We start from the raw sequence: 20,623 nt of genomic DNA on the forward strand, positions 1-20,623 counted from the left end.
ATTATCTTTATCGTATCATTGTGTTGCTTTGACTTTGACTGCGACCTGTAATAAATAATATTATTTATCCCTTATTTATCCCTATCGCTTATCCCTTCCTACACAAAGTCGTAAAACACCCCTTGCTATGTTTTGACTAGAGGTCAAGGGCTTCCTCTATTCAATCCACTCTTACACCCACCCTGTTTCTCTTAATTAAAATGCTCGTGCAGGAGCCGAGAGTCAGACTTCATTCGTACAACGGATGGACTCTCCACCTGCAGGTGTCCAAAAGAACTTACTTGTCTCCCGTGTGGTAATAAGTTGGAGCGAGCGCAACTCTAACAGGGTGCATTTTGCCACTAGCTGCCTACGGACAATGACGTCGCGCTCGCGGCTCATGGTTGACGGGCTGAGCAGCCGGGCAAGTCCGTCGTTTTCAGCGCACAGCGAGTGGCAAAGGCGCTGACAAAACGGGAGCTTTGAGCTGCTGAAAACGGCAAAACAAGTCTAAAGCGTGTTCAAACGCGTGCGCACAATGCTCCTGCTTGAAAGGTCGGAATTTAAGGGGCCAATTTTTTGGATGGCGGCCGCCGGCCAAGCTTTGGACGGAAAAGGTTTCCTGGCGACAGCGAGCGAGCGCGGCGCTGCCGTACGTGCACCGAGTCGCCTGCCTGAAGACCTTGGACAAGTCGTCGATGATGTGCCGCTGCTCCACAACTTGAAGGAACTCCATTTCACCGTCCTGCTGGCCGCAACCGCGGTCCAGGTCATTGAGCGAACTAGGCCTTCTCTGTGGAACACAAATGCAGTGGACTCTGTTGGCACGCCGCCGTTGTCCGCGTCGACTTACCAAGCTTGCCATCTCCTCGTTCTCCTGGGTGACAAAGCGCACTTTGTTTTCAAGGCGACACAGCACCAGCGAGAGTTCTTCATTCTTCCTGCTCAGGCGTTTGTTTTTGTACAGGAGTGGCAGAAACTGGCTTTCTGTTTCTCTCAGTCGCTTTAGCTGCAAGCATGAAGTGCGGGATGTGAAAGACGCACAACACGCGGGCCAGAACGTATCCATTCCTTTTGCATCGGTTTGAACGGAATCGTGCCTTTGGCTCCCAATAAAAGACATCTACCAGGCAACCGACTCGCCGCGCCGCTCAACTAATAAGCAAGCGCAATGGGTGCCTCGCTGGATGGCGCGCATCAAACGTAGCGCAAACCTTCAAGCGTGCCGTCAATAAATTACCAGTTCATTGCGCTCTTCAGAAAGCAGGGCGTTTCGATCCTCCAGTTTCCTGATGACTGCGCTGAGCTCAGCGATTTTCAGATGAAACCGTCGCGTGTCCCGATCCTCCTGAGACTGAAAACGCCCCGCAACACACACACACAAGCACTCGTTCAAAGTTCAAAACTGTTTTTGTGCTACCTTCCTCCAGCAACGAACTAAGTCATGCGTACTGCAAGTGTGTGATGAGGTGGCTTACGCAATGAAGAGGATTGCTAGTAGCGGCGTTGACCCCACTTCCAGGGTAGTTTAGGCCCGCCCTTTGGGAATCCCTCAGGGCAGCGATCTGCTGCTCGGCAGCCTGAGTCTGCAGCTGAAGGCGGTGGACGTGGCCGGCCCCAGGGCTTCATCCAAAACACTAACCGCTCTGTCTTTCAGCTTGATCTCATCCGTCTGGATGTACAAACGGGGAGCGCTCAGGCAGGCGGGCAAACTCATTTGCCAGAATTGTGACAAAAACAAAGAGAGCAACCGGCCAATTTTTTTCTTGAATCGACTAGAACACCTTTGCTGTGACAAAAGCGAAGCGAGCAACCGGACATTTTCTTCTTGTGAAATAGAATAGAATAGAATGCCTTAGGTGTCATTGCACTGCAGGTATACAACGAAATTGGGAACATAGCCACGCACCGCGCATCTGATCAGTCCTACCAGTCGGCGGATCTCCCTCTCGCAGTCTCTCTTGGTTCGGCTCAGCTCCTCCCGATGCTGGTGATGAGCCGATCGGAGCTCGGCCGCTCGGGACTGCCAGGCCTGCTGGGCCGCTGCCAGGGCTTCTTCCGCGCTCCTGGTGGAGGCGACACCGCTCGGTCTCCCGACACCGCCGCGTCTCCTCCACCTCCGCCAGCAAAGCGCCCCCCCTCCTCACCTGAGCAGACATTGCGCCACACCGGGCCGTTGAGACCGCAACGGAGCGCCGCGACGCTTACTGGGGACAAGCTACACAATACGGTCGCGGCCGCATCGAAGCCCGACGTGGCGTGCGGATAGTCAGACACGGATAGAGCGGATCACCTTGTCCATGGAGCCGTCCCTCAGGCTGAGGACCAAGGCATTCAGTCGCTGGATCTCTCCATCTTTGATTTTGATCACTCTCATCAGCTCCATTTCATGCTGCCGCAGTAATGTCTCCCTGGTAATGGCTAACTCTTTCTGCTTCTCCTCATGGAGTTTGCTTTTGAGTTCCGTCATGGCGGCGGTGGCACGGTGGTGCTCCGCCCGCAGGTCCTGACTTCTCTCTCTCTCCAGACAGCTGACCTGACATGACTTAGACTTAGACTTAGACAAACTTTATTGTCATCTTGTCTGCACATGGTGCATACAAAACGAAATTCCGTTGCATACGTCTTACAACAAAGTAGTGATATTGCAGTTGAATAGAAGTAACATATCCTATGACAATATATATATATACATATACTATATATATATATATATATATATATATATATATATATTAAAAATAAGTATAAAGTGCAGCAGTGATAATTATGCAATAGTGCAAGTAGGCAAAACAGTATTCAAGAGTGTGCAGAGGAATGCTAAACCATGTATTAAACTTCTATTTAAAGGGTTTATACAAGTTCAGTAAAGTTGGTAGTGCGAGATAGTGCAAGATAGAGGTCCGTAGTGTCATAAAGTACAGTTCTGTGAATGTGTGATGCAGAGTTCAGTTTAGAGCTCAACAGTTCTAGTGTTCAACAGTCTGATGACAGCAGGGAAAAAGCTGTTGCAGAACCTGGTGGACCTGCAGCGGATGCTGCAAACCTCTTCCCAGAGGGCAGCAGGGAGAACAGTCCATGGTGGGGGTGTGATGGGTCATTGATGATGTTACGGGCACGGGACATGCAGCGCTGAGATGAAATGTCCTGAATGGAGGGAAGAGGAGCCCCTATGATCCTCTCTGCTGTCCTCACCACTCTCCTCACGTTCTTCCAATCGGAGGCGGTGCAGCCTCCACACCACACAGAGAGACAGCTTGTCAGAATGCTCTCTATGGTGCTCCTGTAGAACGTCCTCATGATGGGTGGGGGCAGGTGGGCTTTCCTCATCCTCCGCAGGAAGTACAAGCGCTTCTGTGCCCTCTTGACCAGTGCCGTAGTGTTCATAGTCCAGGTGAGGTCTTCTGTGATGTGGACCCCCAGGAATTTGGTGGTGCTGACCACCTCCACAGCTGAGCTGTTGATGATCAGTGGAGCGTGGTGAGGCTGTTTTTTCCTGAAGTCGACGATGATCTCCTTCATCTTCTCCTCATTCAGGATCAGGCTGTTTTCTCTGCACCAGCCCACCAGCTGCTCCACCTCCTCTCTGTAGTCCAGGTCGTTGTTGTCTCTGATGAGCCCCACCACCGTTGTGTCGTCTGCTGACTTCACGATGTGATTGGTGGTGAACCTGAGGACGCAGTCGTGTGTCATCAGGGTGCACAGCAGGGGGCTCAGGACGCAGCCCTGAAGGGAGCCTGTGCTGAGGGTGATGACATCAGAGGTGTTCTGTCCGACCCGGACTGACTGAGGTCTGTTGGTGAGGAAGTCTAGCAGCCAGTTGCGAAGGGGGGTGTTGAAGCCCAGGTGTTCCAATTTTCCTACCAGATGCTGTGGGATGATGGTGTTAAACGCTGAGTCCAGGAACAGCCTCCGCACATGGGTGTTCTTCTCCTCCAGGTGAGCCAGGCTCAGGTGAAGAACGGAGGAGATGGCGTCCTGAGTGGAGCGGTTTTGCCGGTCGGCAAACTGGAACGGGTCAAATAATAGGGGGAGTCTGGAAACGATGTGACCTTTAAGCAGCCTTTCGAAGCACTTCATCATAACCGGAGTCAGTGCAACAGGCCGGTAATCATTAAATGAGGTGATTTGAGGTTTCTTCGGCACCGGAATGATGGAGGCAGTCTTAAAGCACGCCGGCACTGTGGCTTGGCCCAGCGAGGTGTTAAAAATGTCTGTGATGACCCCAGCCAGATGACTTGCACATTCCCTGAACACACGCCCAGGAATGTTGTCGGGGCCAGGGGCCTTACAGGGGTTGACTCTCCTCAGGGTCTTCAACACATCGGCGGAGTCAAGGCAGAGTACCTCCTCTTCCTGATGGGGGACAGTTTTAACTGCTGGAGTGCCGTTTAGTGCCTCGAACCTCCCAAAGAAGTTATTTAGACCATTTAGAAAGTCAGCATCAACTACACCCACCGGGGGGGGGGAGGGTGAGTTGTAGTCTGTAATCGCCCGTATGCCTTGCCACATACTCCTGATGTTTTTGACGTCGTGGAAACGATCCTGAAATTTTCGACTGCGGTCTCGCTTCGCTATCCTGATGGCACGGTTCAAGTTGGCTCTCGCTGTCCTCAGTGTCTCCTTGTCGCCAGACTTGAAGGCAGAGTTCCGCGCTCGTAGCGTTTGACGTACCTCCTCAGTCATCCAGGGTCGTTGGTTGCCCCGGGTGATGATATTCTTAGTGGTGCTGACGTCCTCGGTGCATTTGTTGATGTAGGCTGACACAGTCATGGCACACGCATGTCTAATCTACATCGGGAAAACTGGGAGGGAGGGAGGCAGGCAGGGAGGCAGGCAGGGAGGCAGGCAGGGAGGCAGGCAGTGTCTGTCTGTTGAGGTTTTCACCTTGTTCTTCTCCTGCTGAAGTTCTAACTGGACGTCCATCAGTTTGGTTCTCAGCTCGTCATTGGCGGCCTGAAGGGCGTCCGTTCGCTCCGCCTTGGCCCGCCCTGCCGGAGCTCGTTTGGACATCTCTTACTCGAGTCTCGCCCGGTCGTCAGTCAGAGATCACAACATTTGTACCTGGAGAGCACAAACGCAGCGCTGTTTTCCACTGGCTTCGAACTCAACTTCAATCGGTACCGTAACTTACAACATCATAAACATAGAACTAGCTTGACTTATTCATTGAATAAATGCATTTGGTTCTTCAAAACTGCATCACGCAACATAGCGTGACCGAGACGGCCGTTATCCACCTGCGTGAAGTTATTTGGTGAAATGAATGAGATGTTTAAGACACCATCGTTCTGTCTCTATGTAGATGAAGGGAAATAATCGATTGCTGAAGGTCCAAAGGTGTTGTGATAAACAAATAAACATATTAGTGATTAGTGACATATTTGTGATAAACATATTAGGCAGGATAATCACATATGTTAACGTGACTGCCCACACTGTATTTATTTATGGTTATTTGTTAAATCGAGTACTGTTAGACATGAAATAGGAAGTGTTTAACATAAATGGAAGACGAAAGGGGTACTCACCATTGTAGCTCCTGCTGGTCAATGATACGAGCCTCTTCTTGCAGTGGAAAACATACAGCCAACAAACACCGTGGAACCTAAAGGAATGAAATTAAACATTAACATTTAGCCTCAACCAACATTCACAGATACAACGCAACGCAAACTACACAAAGGTAAATCTTTTTAAACACAATGAGTTGTACTTACCGTGTACGCTCTAGACGGTCCACTTGCAAGCAGAAAATAAAGATATTTCTGTTGATAATCGTCGTGTTTGTATCCGGTGTCTCGCTCAAGGCCATTGCGCCCACAGATTTGAATTTTGGCGAGAGTTCAGCCTATTGACGTCATTTCCGCGGTGTAATACCCGCATATCTGAAACGGCAAAGTTAAGAGTAGAGTTAAATAAAGTTTTTAGTCAACGCAATAATTTACAACCGTTGACCAGTCGAAATAATCGTCGAAATTTGGCGTCTGTGGCTGGAAGCAGACGCCGAGTTCGACATTCCTCCCAAACGCCACACTCCCTCGCTTTTCAGGGCTAAAAAAAACAGTTGTAATTACCTTGTACGCTCTAGACGGTCAAGTTGCAAGCTGAAAACAAAAATATTTGCCTTGTTAGTCATCGTGTTACTAACCGCTGTGTCTTGTTTGCCAGAATTGCCGCTTTCCTACTTCCTGTTGCAAGCCACGCCCACGGATTATAATTTTGCCGTGAGTTCCGCCTATTGACGTCATGTCCGCGTCACATGACTGCGACGTAATATTATCTAAAACTGTTTGTGCGGTATTGTGTTGTTCTGTGCGGTATTGTGTTATTCTGTGCGGCGTCGTGTTGTTCTGTGCGGCGTCGTGTTGTTCAGTGCGACGTCGTGTTGTTCAGTTCGGCATGGTGTTGTTCAGTGCGGCATGGTGTTGTTCAGTGCGGCATGGTGTTGTTCAGTGCGGCATAATGTTGTTCAGTGCGGCATAATGTTGTTCAGTGCGGCATGGTGTTGTTCAGTGCGGCATGGTGTTGTTCAGTGCGGCATGGTGTTGTTCAGTGCGGCATAATGTTGTTCAGTGCGCCATAATGTTGTTCAGTGCGGCATGGTGTTGTTCAGTGCGGGATGGTGTTGTTCAGTGCAGGATGGTGTTGTTCAGTGCGGCATGGTGTTGTTCAATGCGGCATGGTGTTGTTCAGTGCGGGATGGTGTTGTTCAGTGCGGCATGGTGTTGTTCAGTGCGGCATAATGTTGTTCAGTGCGGCATGGTGTTGTTCAGTGCGGCATGGTGTTGTTCAGTGCGGCATGGTGTTGTTCAGTGCGGCATGGTGTTGTTCAGTGCGGAATGGTGTTGTTCAGTGCGGCATGGTGTTGTTCAGTCCGGGATGGTGTTGTTCAATGCGGGATCGTGTTGTTCAGTGCGGGGTGGTGTTGTTCAGTGCGGGATGGTGTTGTTCAGTGCGGCATGGTGTTGTTCAATGCGGCATGGTGTTCTTCAGTGCGGGATGGTGTTGTTCATTGCGGCATGGTGTTGTTCAGTGCGGCATGGTGTTGTTCAGTGCGGCATGGTGTTGTTCAGTGCGGCATGGTGTTGTTCAGTGCGGCATAATGTTGTTCAGTGCGGCATGGTGTTGTTCAGTGTGGAAAGGTGTTGTTCAGTGCAGGATGGTGTTGTTCAGTGCGGCATGGTGTTGTTCAATGCAGGATCGTGTTGTTCAGTGCAGCATAATGTTGTTCAGTGCAGCATGGTGTTGTTCAGTGCGGCATGGTGTTGTTCAATGCGGCATGGTGTTGTTCACTGCGGGATAGTGTTGTTCAATGCGGGATCGTGTTGTTCAGTGCGGCATAATGTTGTTCAGTGCAGCATGGTGTTGTTCAGTGCGGCATGGTGTTGTTCAGTGCGACATAATGTTGTTTAGTGCGGCATAATGTTGTTCAGTGCGGCATAATGTTCAGTGCGGCATGGTGTTGTTCAGTGCGGCATGGTGTTGTTCAGTGCGGCATGGTGTTGTTCAGTGCAGGATGGTGTTGTTCAGTGCGGCATGGTGTTGTTCAATGCGGCATGGTGTTGTTCAGTGCGGGATGGTGTTGTTCAGTGCAGGATGGTGTTGTTCAGTGCGGCATGGTGTTGTTCAGTGCGGAATGGTGTTGTTCAGTGCGGCATGGTGTTGTTCAGTGCGGCATGGTGTTGTTCAGTGCAGGATGGTGTTGTTCAATGCGGGATCGTGTTGTTCAGTGCGGCATGGTGTTGTTCAGTGCGGCATGGTGTTGTTCAGTGCGGCATAATGTTGTTCAGTGCGGCATGGTGTTGTTCAGTGCGGCATGGTGTTGTTCAGTGCGGCATGGTGTTGTTCAGTGCGGCATGGTGTTGTTCAGTGCGGCATAATGTTGTCCAGTGCGCCATAATGTTGTTCAGTGCGGCATGGTGTTGTTTAGTGCGGGATGGTGTTGTTCAGTGCAGGATGGTGTTGTTCAGTGCGGCATGGTGTTGTTCAATGCGGCATGGTGTTGTTCAGTGCGGGATGGTGTTGTTCAGTGCGGCATGGTGTTGTTCAGTGCGGCATAATGTTGTTCAGTGCGGCATGGTGTTGTTCAGTGCGGCATGGTGTTGTTCAGTGCGGCATGGTGTTGTTCAGTGCGGCATGGTGTTGTTCAGTGCGGAATGGTGTTGTTCAGTGCGGCATGGTGTTGTTCAGTGCGGGATGGTGTTGTTCAATGCGGGATCGTGTTGTTCAGTGCGGGGTGGTGTTGTTCAGTGCAGGATGGTGTTGTTCAGTGCAGGATGGTGTTGTTCAGTGCGGCATGGTGTTGTTCAATGCAGGATCGTGTTGTTCAGTGCAGCATAATGTTGTTCAGTGCAGCATGGTGTTGTTCAGTGCGGCATGGTGTTGTTCAATGCGGCATGGTGTTGTTCAGTGCGGGATGGTGTTGTTCAGTGCGGCATGGTGTTTTTCAGTGCGGCATAATGTTGTTCAGTGCGGCATGGTGTTGTTCAGTGCGGCATGGTGTTGTTCAGTGCGACATAATGTTGTTCAGTGCGGCATAATGTTGTTCAGTGCGGCATGGTGTTGTTCAGTGCGGCATGGTGTTGTTCAGTGCGGCATGGTGTTGTTCAGTGCGGCATGGTGTTGTTCAGTGCAGGATGGTGTTGTTCAGTGCGGCATGGTGTTGTTCAATGCGGCATGGTGTTGTTCAGTGCGGGATGGTGTTGTTCAGTGCAGGATGGTGTTGTTCAGTGCGGCATGGTGTTGTTCAGTGCGGAATGGTGTTGTTCAGTGCGGCATGGTGTTGTTCAGTGCGGCATGGTGTTGTTCAGTGCAGGATGGTGTTGTTCAATGCGGGATCGTGTTGTTCAGTGCGGCATGGTGTTGTTCAGTGCGGCATGGTGTTGTTCAGTGCGGCATAATGTTGTTCAGTGCGGCATGGTGTTGTTCAGTGCGGCATGGTGTTGTTCAGTGCGGCATGGTGTTGTTCAGTGCGGCATGGTGTTGTTCAGTGCGGCATAATGTTGTCCAGTGCGCCATAATGTTGTTCAGTGCGGCATGGTGTTGTTTAGTGCGGGATGGTGTTGTTCAGTGCAGGATGGTGTTGTTCAGTGCGGCATGGTGTTGTTCAATGCGGCATGGTGTTGTTCAGTGCGGGATGGTGTTGTTCAGTGCGGCATGGTGTTGTTCAGTGCGGCATGGTGTTGTTCAGTGCGGCATGGTGTTGTTCAGTGCGGCATGGTGTTGTTCAGTGCGGCATGGTGTTGTTCAGTGCGGAATGGTGTTGTTCAGTGCGGCATGGTGTTGTTCAGTGCGGGATGGTGTTGTTCAATGCGGGATCGTGTTGTTCAGTGCGGGGTGGTGTTGTTCAGTGCAGGATGGTGTTGTTCAGTGCAGGATGGTGTTGTTCAGTGCGGCATGGTGTTGTTCAATGCAGGATCGTGTTGTTCAGTGCAGCATAATGTTGTTCAGTGCAGCATGGTGTTGTTCAGTGCGGCATGGTGTTGTTCAGTGCGGGATGGTGTTGTTCAGTGCGGCATGGTGTTTTTCAGTGCGGCATAATGTTGTTCAGTGCGGCATGGTGTTGTTCAGTGCGGCATAATGTTCAGTGCGGCATAATGTTGTTCAGTGCGGCATGGTGTTGTTCAGTGCGACATAATGTTGTTCAGTGCGGCATAATGTTGTTCAGTGCGGCATGGTGTTGTTCAGTGCGGCATGGTGTTGTTCAGTGCGGCATGGTGTTGTTCAGTGCGGCATGGTGTTGTTCAGTGCAGGATGGTGTTGTTCAGTGCAGGATGGTGTTGTTCAATGCGGCATGGTGTTGTTCAGTGCGGGATGGTGTTGTTCAGTGCAGGATGGTGTTGTTCAGTGCGGCATGGTGTTGTTCAGTGCGGAATGGTGTTGTTCAGTGCGGCATGGTGTTGTTCAGTGCGGCATGGTGTTGTTCAGTGCAGGATGGTGTTGTTCAATGCGGGATGGTGTTGTTCAGTGCGGGATGGTGTTGTTCAGTGCAGGATGGTGTTGTTCAGTGCGGCATGGTGTTGTTCAATGCGGCATGGTGTTGTTCAGTGCAGGATGGTGTTGTTCAGTGCGGCATGGTGTTGTTCAATGCGGCATGGTGTTGTTCAATGCGGCATGGTGTTGTTCAGTGCGGCATGGTGTTGTTCAGTGCGGCATGGTGTTGTTCAGTGCAGCGTAATGTTGTTCAGTTCGGCATGGTGTTGTTCAGTGCGGAATGGTGTTGTTCAGTGCGGCATGGTGTTGTTCAGTGCGGGATGGTGTTGTTCAGTGCGGCATGGTGTTGCTCAGTGCGGCATGGTGTTGTTCAGTGCGGGATGGTGTTGTTCATTGCGGCATGGTGTTGTTCAGTGCGGCATGGTGTTGTTCAGTGCGGCATGGTGTTGTTCAGTGCGGCATGGTGTTGTTCAGTGCGCCATAATGTTGTTCAGTGCGGCATGGTGTTGTTCAGTGCGGGATGGTGTTGTTCAGTGCAGGATGGTGTTGTTCAGTGCGGCATGGTGTTGTTCAATGTGGGATCGTGTTGTTCAGTGCGGCATGGTGTTGTTCAGTGCGGCATGGTGTTGTTCAGTGCGGCATGGTGTTGTTCAGTGCGGCATGGTGTTGTTCAGTGCGGCATAATGTTGTTCAGTGCGGCATAATGTTGTTCAGTGCGGCATAATGTTGTTCAGTGCGGCATAATGTTGTTCAGTGCGGCATGGTGTTGTTCAGTGCGGCATGGTGTTGTTCAGTGCAGGATGGTGTTGTTCAGTGCGGCATGGTGTTGTTCAATGCGGCATGGTGTTGTTCAGTGCGGGATGGTGTTGTTCAGTGCGGCATGGTGTTCAGTGCGGCATGGTGTTCAGTGCGGCATGGTGTTGTTCAGTGCGGCATGGTGTTGTTCAGTGCAGGATGGTGTTGTTCAATGCAGGATCGTGTTGTTCAGTGCGGCATGGTGTTGTTCAGTGCGGCATGGTGTTGTTCAGTGCGGCATAATGTTGTTCAGTGCGGCATGGTGTTGTTCAGTGCGGCATGGTGTTGTTCAGTGCGGCATGGTGTTGTTCAGTGCGGCATGGTGTTGTTCAGTGCGGCATAATGTTGTTCAGTGCGGCATGGTGTTGTTCAGTGCGGAATGGTGTTGTTCAGTGCGGCATGGTGTTTAGTGCGGGATGGTGTTGTTCAGTGCAGGATGGTGTTGTTCAGTGCGGCATGGTGTTGTTCAGTGCGGGATGGTGTTCAATGCGGGATCGTGTTGTTCAGTGCGGCATGGTGTTGTTCAGTGCGGCATGGTGTTGTTCAGAGCGGCATGGTGTTGTTCATTTCGGCATAATGTTGTTCAGTGCGGCATAATGTTGTTTAGTGCGGCATGGTGTTGTTCAGTGCGGGATGGTGTTGTTCAGTGCCTTATAATGTTGTTCAGTGCGGCATGGTGTTGTTCAGTGCGGCATGGTGTTGTTCAGTGCGGCATGGTGTTGTTCAGTGCGGCATAATGTTGTTCAGTGCGGCATAATGTTGTTCAGTGCGGCATGGTGTTGTTCAGTGCGGGATGGTGTTGTTCAGTGCGGGATGGTGTTGTTCAGTGCGGCATGGTGTTCAATGCGGAATGGTGTTGTTCAGTGCAGGATGGTGTTGTTCAGTGCGGCATGGTGTTGTTCAGTGCGGCATAATGTTGTTCAGTGCGGCATGGTGTTGTTCAGTGCGGCATGGTGTTGTTCAGTGCGGCATGGTGTTGTTCAGTGCGGCATAATGTTGTTCAGTGCGGCATGGTGTTGTTCAGTGCGGCATGGTGTTGTTCAGTGCGGCATAATGTTCAGTGCGGCATAATGTTGTTCAGTGCGGCATGGTGTTGTTCAGTGCGGGATGGTGTTGTTCAGTGCAGGATGGTGTTGTTCAGTGCGGCATGGTGTTCAGTGCGGGATGGTGTCTTTCAGTGCGGCATGGTGTCGTTCAGTGCGGCATGGTGTCTTTCAGTGCGGCATGGTGTCGTTCAGTGCGGCATGGTGTCTTTCAGTGCGGCATGGTGTCTTTCAGTGAGGCATGGTGTTGTTCAGTGCGGCATGGTGTTGTTTAGTGCGGCATGGTGTTGTTCAGTGCGGGATGGTGTTGTTCAGTGTGGCATGGTGTTCAGTGCGGCATGGTGTTGTTCAGTGCGGTATCGTGTTGTTCAGTGCGGTATCGTGTTTCTCAGTGCGGTATCGTGTTGTTCAGTGCAGTATCGTTGTGTTGTTCGTATTGTGTTTAACACTTAGCCTCTAACACTTAGCCTCTAACACTTAGCCTCTAGCATCTAGAAGGTAAATAAATAGGAAGGAAGGACTCACCGGTGACGCCTTTGCCCACGTCCAAGCGTTGTACTTTGTATTTTCATCCTTCTGACAGTGGAAAACATAGCCAACAAACACCGTGGAACCTAAACGAATGAAAGAAAACTATCATTTGGCCACAACCAACATTCACAGATACAACACAATGTGACGTGCGGGGTTGAGGTTAAAGGTTGAGTGAAGGGCCCTCGTTTTAAACTACTTTTTTGAAAAGGATTGGGAACAAGTAAGACGTATTTAATTTATTTAATGGGAAGTAGTAAGAGCTATATAATTTAATCTATGTATTATATTCTATTGTATTGTATTCTGTTGTATTCTTTTGGATTGTATTCACACTAACCCCACTAAAACTTCAGCCCACAAAAACTCGCCTCTGGCGCCTAGCCTCTGGCACTTAGCCTCTAACACTTAGCCTTTAACACTTAGCCTTTAACACTTAGCCTTTAACACTTAGCCTTTAACACTTAGCCTAGAAGGTGAATAAATAGGGTTAAAGGTTGAGTGAAGGGACCTCGTTTTAAACTACTTTTTTGAAAAGGAGTGGGAACAAGTAAGACGTATTTAATTTATTTAATGGGAAGTAGTAAGACTTATTAAATTTATTTAATCTACTTTTCTTCCCAGGCAAAATTTGATGTGCTGCAATTCCAAATTTCCAAAGTGAATGAAGGAATGAAGTCCTTTAAATTATGATTTTATATAAATACTAGGCATTAACACAAAATCGACGGCACAAAATGGGCAGACTTTACTTGTTTGAAAAGGACTGGTTACAAGACAGACTTTTTTAATTTATTTAATGGGAAGAAGACTTATTTAGTTTAATTGATCTATTTTTGTTCCCTGGCAAAATTCGATTTGCTGCAATTCCAAATTTCCAAAGTGAATGAAGGAAAGAAGTCGTTTAAATTATGATTTTGTTTAAATACTAGGCATAGACACAAAATCTACGGCACAAAATGGGCAGACTTTACTTGTTTGAAGAGGACTGGTTACAAGACAGACTTTTCTGATTTATTTAATGGGAAGAAGACTTATTTAGTTTATTTAATCTATTTTTGTTCCCTGGCAAAATTGGATTTGCTGAAATTGTATTTTGCCAAATCTTGCCTTGAGACCTGATAGGAAGTATTAAACGCTTAGTTAAATCAATACAAGTTGGTAATAAGAGCGAGTAATGTTGGTTGAACCGATGAATGAAGGTTGAAAGCAATTTAAATTATGACTTTGTATAAATACTAGATATTAACAGAACATCTACTGCGCGAAATGGGCAGAGTTTACTTGTTTGAGAAGGAGTGGCTTATTCAAAACTAAGATTTATTTAATCTGTTTGTTCCCAGGCAAAATTGGATGTGATGCAATTCCAAATTTCACCACATGATGGTGCCCAATTTTGACTTCATAGGACATATTAAACACTTAGCTTGTTATTATGTTCAAGGTAATCAGATTTGTTTATTATTCTAATGGCCTCTTCAAAACTATTCTGGATTACTACTTTGGATCTATTCTACATTACTTGGCAACAACATACTCTGTAACAGATTAGGCAGTATAATCATATCTGTTAACTTGAGAGTGCCCACACTCAATCTACTTATCGTGATGTGTTAAATCAATTACTGTTAGACATTATTTGTCTGATAATCTACCAAATCTTTGAATTGAAGAATTTGTGATTTAATTAATAGCTTGTTCAGGGTAATCAGACTTGTATATAATTCTAATGGCCTTCTTTTGAAAACTATTCTGAATTACAACTTTGGATCTTATATTACTTTGCAACAATCTACTCCGTGACAGATTAGGCAGTATAATCACATATGTTAACTTCAGTGCCCACACTGTATTTATTTATGGTTATTTGTTAAATCAAGTACTGTTAGACATGAAATAGGAAGTGTTTAACATAAATGTTATGGCTACTCACCATTGTAGCTCGCTCCTGGTCAATGATACGAGCCTCTTCTTGCAGTGGAAAACTTGCAGCCAACAAACACCGTGGAACCTAAAGGAATGAAATTAAACATTAACATTTCGTCTCGACCAATTTTCACACGTACAACGCAACGCGGCTACACTTCTGCTATTACAAACGTAAATCTCCTTAAACACAATGAGTGTTACTTACCGTGTACGCTCTAGACGGTCCAGTTGCAAGCAGAAAATAAAGATATTTCTGTTGATAATCGTCGCTGCTCAGTGGCTCACGGCCATCGCGCCAACAGATTTGAATCGGAGGTTCGGGCAATTACGTCATATCCGCGGCACATGACTGCGACGTAATACCCGCTTATCTGAAACGGCAGTTAAAAGTAGAGTTACATCAAGTTTTCTTGGAACCTAAACGAATGAAAGAAAACTATCATTTGGCCACAACCAACATTCACAGATACAACACAACGTGCGGGGTTGAGGTTAAAGATTGAGTGAAGGGCCCTCGTTTTAAACTACTGTTTTGAAAAGGAGTGGGAACAAGTAAGACGTATTTAATTTATTTAATGGGAAGTAGTAAGACTTATTAAATTTATTTAATCTACTTTTCTTCCCAGGCAAAATTTGATGTGCTGCAATTCCAAATTTCCAAAGTGAATGAAGGAATGAAGTCCTTTAAATTATGATTTTATATAAATACTAGGCATTAACACAAAATCGACGGCACAAAATGGGCAGACTTTACTTGTTTGAAAAGGACTGGTTACAAGACAGACTTTTTTAATTTATTTAATGGGAAGAAGACTTATTTAGTTTAATTGATCTATTTTTGTTCCCTGGCAAAATTCGATTTGCTGCAATTCCAAATTTCCAAAGTGAATGAAGGAAAGAAGTCGTTTAAATTATGATTTTGTTTAAATACTAGGCATAGACACAAAATCTACGGCACAAAATGGGCAGACTTTACTTGTTTGAAGAGGACTGGTTACAAGACAGACTTTTCTGATTTATTTAATGGGAAGAAGACTTATTTAGTTTATTTAATCTATTTTTGTTCCCTGGCAAAATTGGATTTGCTGAAATTGTATTTTGCCAAATCTTGCCTTGAGACCTGATAGGAAGTATTAAACGCTTAGTTAAATCAATACAAGTTGGTAATAAGAGCGAGTAATGTTGGTTGAACCGATGAATGAAGGTTGAAAGCAATTTAAATTATGACTTTGTATAAATACTAGATATTAACAGAACATCTACTGCGCGAAATGGGCAGAGTTTACTTGTTTGAGAAGGAGTGGCTTATTCAAAACTAAGATGTATTTAATCTGTTTGTTCCCAGGCAAAATTGGATGTGATGCAATTCCAAATTTCACCACATGATGGTGCCCAATTTTGACTTCATAGGACATATTAAACACTTAGCTTGTTATTATGTTCAAGGTAATCAGATTTGTTTATTATTCTAATGGCCTCTTCAAAACTATTCTGGATTACTACTTTGGATCTATTCTACATTACTTGGCAACAACATACTCTGTAACAGATTAGGCAGTATAATCATATCTGTTAACTTGAGAGTGCCCACACTCAATCTACTTATCGTGATGTGTTAAATCAATTACTGTTAGACATTATTTGTCTGATAATCTACCAAATCTTTGAATTGAAGAATTTGTGATTTAATTAATAGCTTGTTCAGGGTAATCAGACTTGTATATAATTCTAATGGCCTTCTTTTGAAAACTATTCTGAATTACAACTTTGGATCTTATATTACTTTGCAACAATCTACTCCGTGACAGATTAGGCAGTATAATCACATATGTTAACTTCAGTGCCCACACTGTATTTATTTATGGTTATTTGTTAAATCAAGTACTGTTAGACATGAAATAGGAAGTGTTTAACATAAATGTTATGGCTACTCACCATTGTAGCTCGCTCCTGGTCAATGATACGAGCCTCTTCTTGCAGTGGAAAACTTGCAGCCAACAAACACCGTGGAACCTAAAGGAATGAAATTAAACATTAACATTTCGCCTCGACCAATTTTCACACGTACAACGCAACGCGGCTACACTTCTGCTATTACAAACGTAAATCTCCTTAAACACAATGAGTGTTACTTACCGTGTACGCTCTAGACGGTCCAGTTGCAAGCAGAAAATAAAGATATTTCTGTTGATAATCGTCGCTGCTCAGTGGCTCACGGCCATCGCGCCAACAGATTTGAATCGGAGGTTCGGGCAATTACGTCATATCCGCGGCACATGACTGCGACGTAATACCCGCTTATCTGAAACGGCAGTTAAAAGTAGAGTTACATCAAGTTTTCTTGGAACCTAAACGAATGAAAGAAAACTATCATTTGGCCACAACCAACATTCACAGATACAACACAACGTGCGGGGTTGAGGTTAAAGATTGAGTGAAGGGCCCTCGTTTTAAACTACTGTTTTGAAAAGGAGTGGGAACAAGTAAGACGTATTTAATTTATTTAATGGGAAGTAGTAAGACTTATTAAATTTATTTAATCTACTTTTCTTCCCAGGCAAAATTTGATGTGCTGCAATTCCAAATTTCCAAAGTGAATGAAGGAATGAAGTCCTTTAAATTATGATTTTGTACAAATACTAGGCATTAACACAAAATCGACGGCACAAAATGGGCAGACTTTACTTGTTTGAAAAGGACTGGTTACAAGACAGACTTTTTTAATTTATTTAATGGGAAGAAGACTTATTTAGTTTAATTGATCTATTTTTGTTCCCTGGCAAAATTCGATTTGCTGCAATTCCAAATTTCCAAAGTGAATGAAGGAAAGAAGTCGTTTAAATTATGATTTTGTTTAAATACTAGGCATAGACACAAAATCTACGGCACAAAATGGGCAGACTTTACTTGTTTGAAGAGGACTGGTTACAAGACAGACTTTTCTGATTTATTTAATGGGAAGAAGACTTATTTAGTTTATTTAATCTATTTTTGTTCCCTGGCAAAATTGGATTTGCTGAAATTGTATTTTGCCAAATCTTGCCTTGAGACCTGATAGGAAGTATTAAACGCTTAGTTAAATCAATACAAGTTGGTAATAAGAGCGAGTAATGTTGGTTGAACCGATGAATGAAGGTTGAAAGCAATTTAAATTATGACTTTGTATAAATACTAGATATTAACAGAACATCTACTGCGCAAAATGGGCAGAGTTTACTTGTTTGAGAAGGAGTGGCTTATTCAAAACTAAGATTTATGTAATCTGTTTGTTCCCAGGCAAAATTGGATGTGATGCAATTCCAAATTTCACCACATGATGGTGCCCAATTTTGACTTCATAGGACATATTAAACACTTAGCTTGTTATTATGTTCAAGGTAATCAGATTTGTTTATCATTCTAATGGCCTCTTCAAAACTATTCTGGATTACTACTTTGGATCTATTCTACATTACTTGGCAACAACATACTCTGTAACAGATTAGGCAGTATAATCACATATGTTAACTTGAGAGTGCCCACACTCAATCTACTTATCGTGATGTGTTAAATCAATTACTGTTAGACATTATTTGTCTGATAATCTACCAAATCTTTGAATTGAAGAATTTGTGATTTAATTAATAGCTTGTTCAGGGTAATCAGACTTGTATATAATTCTAATGGCCTTCTTTTGAAAACTATTCTGAATTACAACTTTGGATCTTATATTACTTTGCAACAATCTACTCGGTGACAGATTAGGCAGTATAATCACATATGTTAACTTCAGTGCCCACACTGTATTTATTTATGGTTATTTGTTAAATCAAGTACTGTTAGACATGAAATAGGAAGTGTTTAACATAAATGTTATGGCTACTCACCATTGTAGCTCGCTCCTGGTCAATGATATGAGCCTCTTCTTGCAGTGGAAAACTTGCAGCCAACAAACACCGTGGAACCTAAAGGAATGAAATTAAACATTAACATTTCGCCCGGACCAACATTCACACGTACAACGCAACGCGGCTACACTTCTGCTATTACAAACGTAAATCTCCTTAAACACAACGAGTGTTACTTACCGTGTACGCTCTAGGCAAAATTGGATGTGATGCAATTCCAAATCTATCTGAAACGGCAGTTAAAAGTAGAGTTACATCAAGTTTTCTTTTTTAATCAACACAATCATTTACAACCGTTGACCAGAAAGAATCGTCGAAATTCGACGTCCCCCACAAACGCCACGCTCACTCGCTTTTCAGGGCAACAAAAGTACTTCTTTTTAAAAACGATGAGTTGTACTTACCGTGTACGCTCTGGACGGTCCAGTTGCAAGCAGAAAATAAAAATATTTCTCTTGTTAGTCGTATGTTACCATCCGCTGTGTCTTTGTCAACATCGCCGCCATTTTCCTACTTCCTGCTGCGAGCCACGCCCACGGATTTAAATTTGGGCGGAAGCTCTTTCCATTGGCGTCGTTTTCGCGTATAGCAAATCCGATTGGTTGGGAAGGGTGCACGGTTATGCAGCCGAGGGGTCCTGTGATCGGTGGGATGTAAAGTAGGCGTCGACGTCACGTCCGCGTCACGTGACCACGACGGGGCAGACGTCATATAGCAACCGCTGTTTTGTTTAGTAGACTTACAGTTGTTATGCATTGACATAATGGCGCACACACCAAATAGATTTAAATAAATTAAATAATTCTTCTGCCCACTCTCTTTTAAACAAGTTAACTCTCCCCGCGGATTTGAATTCCGGCGAAAGTTACGCCCATCGACGTCACGTATGTCACGTGACCACGACGTGGCAGATGTCATATAGCAACCGCTGTTTTGTTTAGTAGATTTACAGTTGTTATGCATTGGCATAATGGTGTGCACTCAAAATAGATTTAAATAAATTAAATATTTCTTCTGCCTACTCCCTTTTAAACAAGTTAACTCTGCCCACGTCCATTGACGTCTTGTCTGCGTCACGTGACCACGACGTAGCGACGTCATATAGTAACCGCTGTTTTGACCAGTAGACTTAGTTATTATGCGTTGACATAATGGCGCACTGGTTAGCATGGCCACCTCTTAAGCATGATGATGCGGGTTCGACGCCTGATCAATGTTAGCATGGAGTGAGCTGAAGTGCATGGCGCTGAAGATTTGAATCTTTGAAATGCGCTGAGGTCTGACATATCAGGCAGAATGGTTTGCCATCACGTTCAACAAAAAATAGAAACTTTCCCACTCTGATTAAAACGTCCTGTGTTCATCTACGTATTTTCGTTTTGCTGTGCATCTTTTCCCTGCCATTTCGAGAGCCCAATTGACACTCATAGTTTAAAGAAATGTGTTTGCCCATCCTACTTTGTGGAATTTCACCACATGCGCTTTTGACCAAAATACCAAATTGAACTCAAGTGAAGCCAACACGCACAACCCCCCCCCCCCCCACACACACACACACACACACACACACAAATGTTGATATGAACATAAAAGAGCCGCATGCGGTTCGTGAGTTGCGGCTTGGCCAAACCTGTACTATACAACTTTATTTGTATAAAATTTTCACAACAGCTGTCACACAAACAAAGCGGGAAAAACCGAAGACGTGCGTGTTCCGCCCACGCTGGATTTATTTGCACCTTTGAAAAGACACCGTATTGCCGCAGATGTGGCAAAGAGTACTTTTGGGCATCTGAGACGGAAGGATGTCCAAAGCATCACGTCACCTGCTCTGGTAGGCATGGTGGTGGGACGTTGAGGTCAACCGCTTTGGGGTTGGCTGAATCTTTGATCGCAGGATGCCACACACTTGAAGACAGAAGCAGAAAAGCAGAGCTAAATGCAAAATGTACTCACCGGTGACTCCAATTTTTTTCCCCCCTGAAGAAACAGCTGGACGGGTGGCCCCGGCTGGCCAGTGGGACTCTTGTTATTCTGACCCTTTTTAATGCGCGTTTGGGGCAACAACCGTTTTTTGTGGCGCTCTCTTCTGGTTCAAAAGTGCCCTGCATGTGAATTTGCTTTTCCTGCCTTCTGATTGGATGAGCGCCGGTGTGACGCGGTGCCTCTGTCACCGTGGCGGGGGGTATACGTTGGCATCGGAGCGTCTGCCAACGTCTGAGACCGGCTGGCAGTGTATCGGAGGTGTCGAGTGCGGTGCCGCTGGAGCTCACTCACCAGCTGGTGTTAGGGCCACAGAATGAAGGCCAAGGAGAAGAATAGAAAGAGAAACAGAAACTTCTCCTCCAATTGTTTGATTTGTCTCTTCTGAGCTTCGATGAATTCTTTCAGCTCTTTGTTCCTCTAGGACGGACAAATGGAAAGTGGCATTCAAAAGCCAGTAAGCGTGCAAGTAAGTGCCGGGCTGGCTTTGGGCCCTTACCTGTTGCGCGCTGTGCAGCAGATCCATTCTCTCTTGGAGGA

General features: G+C 45.9%; 1 long non-coding RNA gene across 2 annotated transcripts; it reads right to left on the minus strand.

Moving 5' to 3' along the window:
* Positions 1–5,727: 5,727 nt before the first annotated feature.
* LOC148377928 (uncharacterized) lies at positions 5,728–14,296 on the minus strand. Of its 2 annotated transcripts, XR_015856314.1 has the most exons (4): positions 14,218–14,296; positions 12,279–12,367; positions 6,057–6,086; positions 5,728–5,867 (listed from the first exon to the last, which is right to left on the minus strand). It is a non-coding gene; the product is annotated as an uncharacterized LOC148377928 (long non-coding RNA). The 2 variants fall into 2 exon arrangements; XR_015856315.1 differs by lacking the exon at positions 6,057–6,086.
* Positions 14,297–20,623: the final 6,327 nt, after the last annotated feature.

This window comes from Syngnathus floridae, unplaced genomic scaffold (assembly GCF_059516105.1).
Source record: "Syngnathus floridae isolate MCC-2025c unplaced genomic scaffold, RoL_Sflo_1.0 HiC_scaffold_75, whole genome shotgun sequence".
Lineage (NCBI taxonomy): Eukaryota > Metazoa > Chordata > Actinopteri > Syngnathiformes > Syngnathidae > Syngnathus > Syngnathus floridae.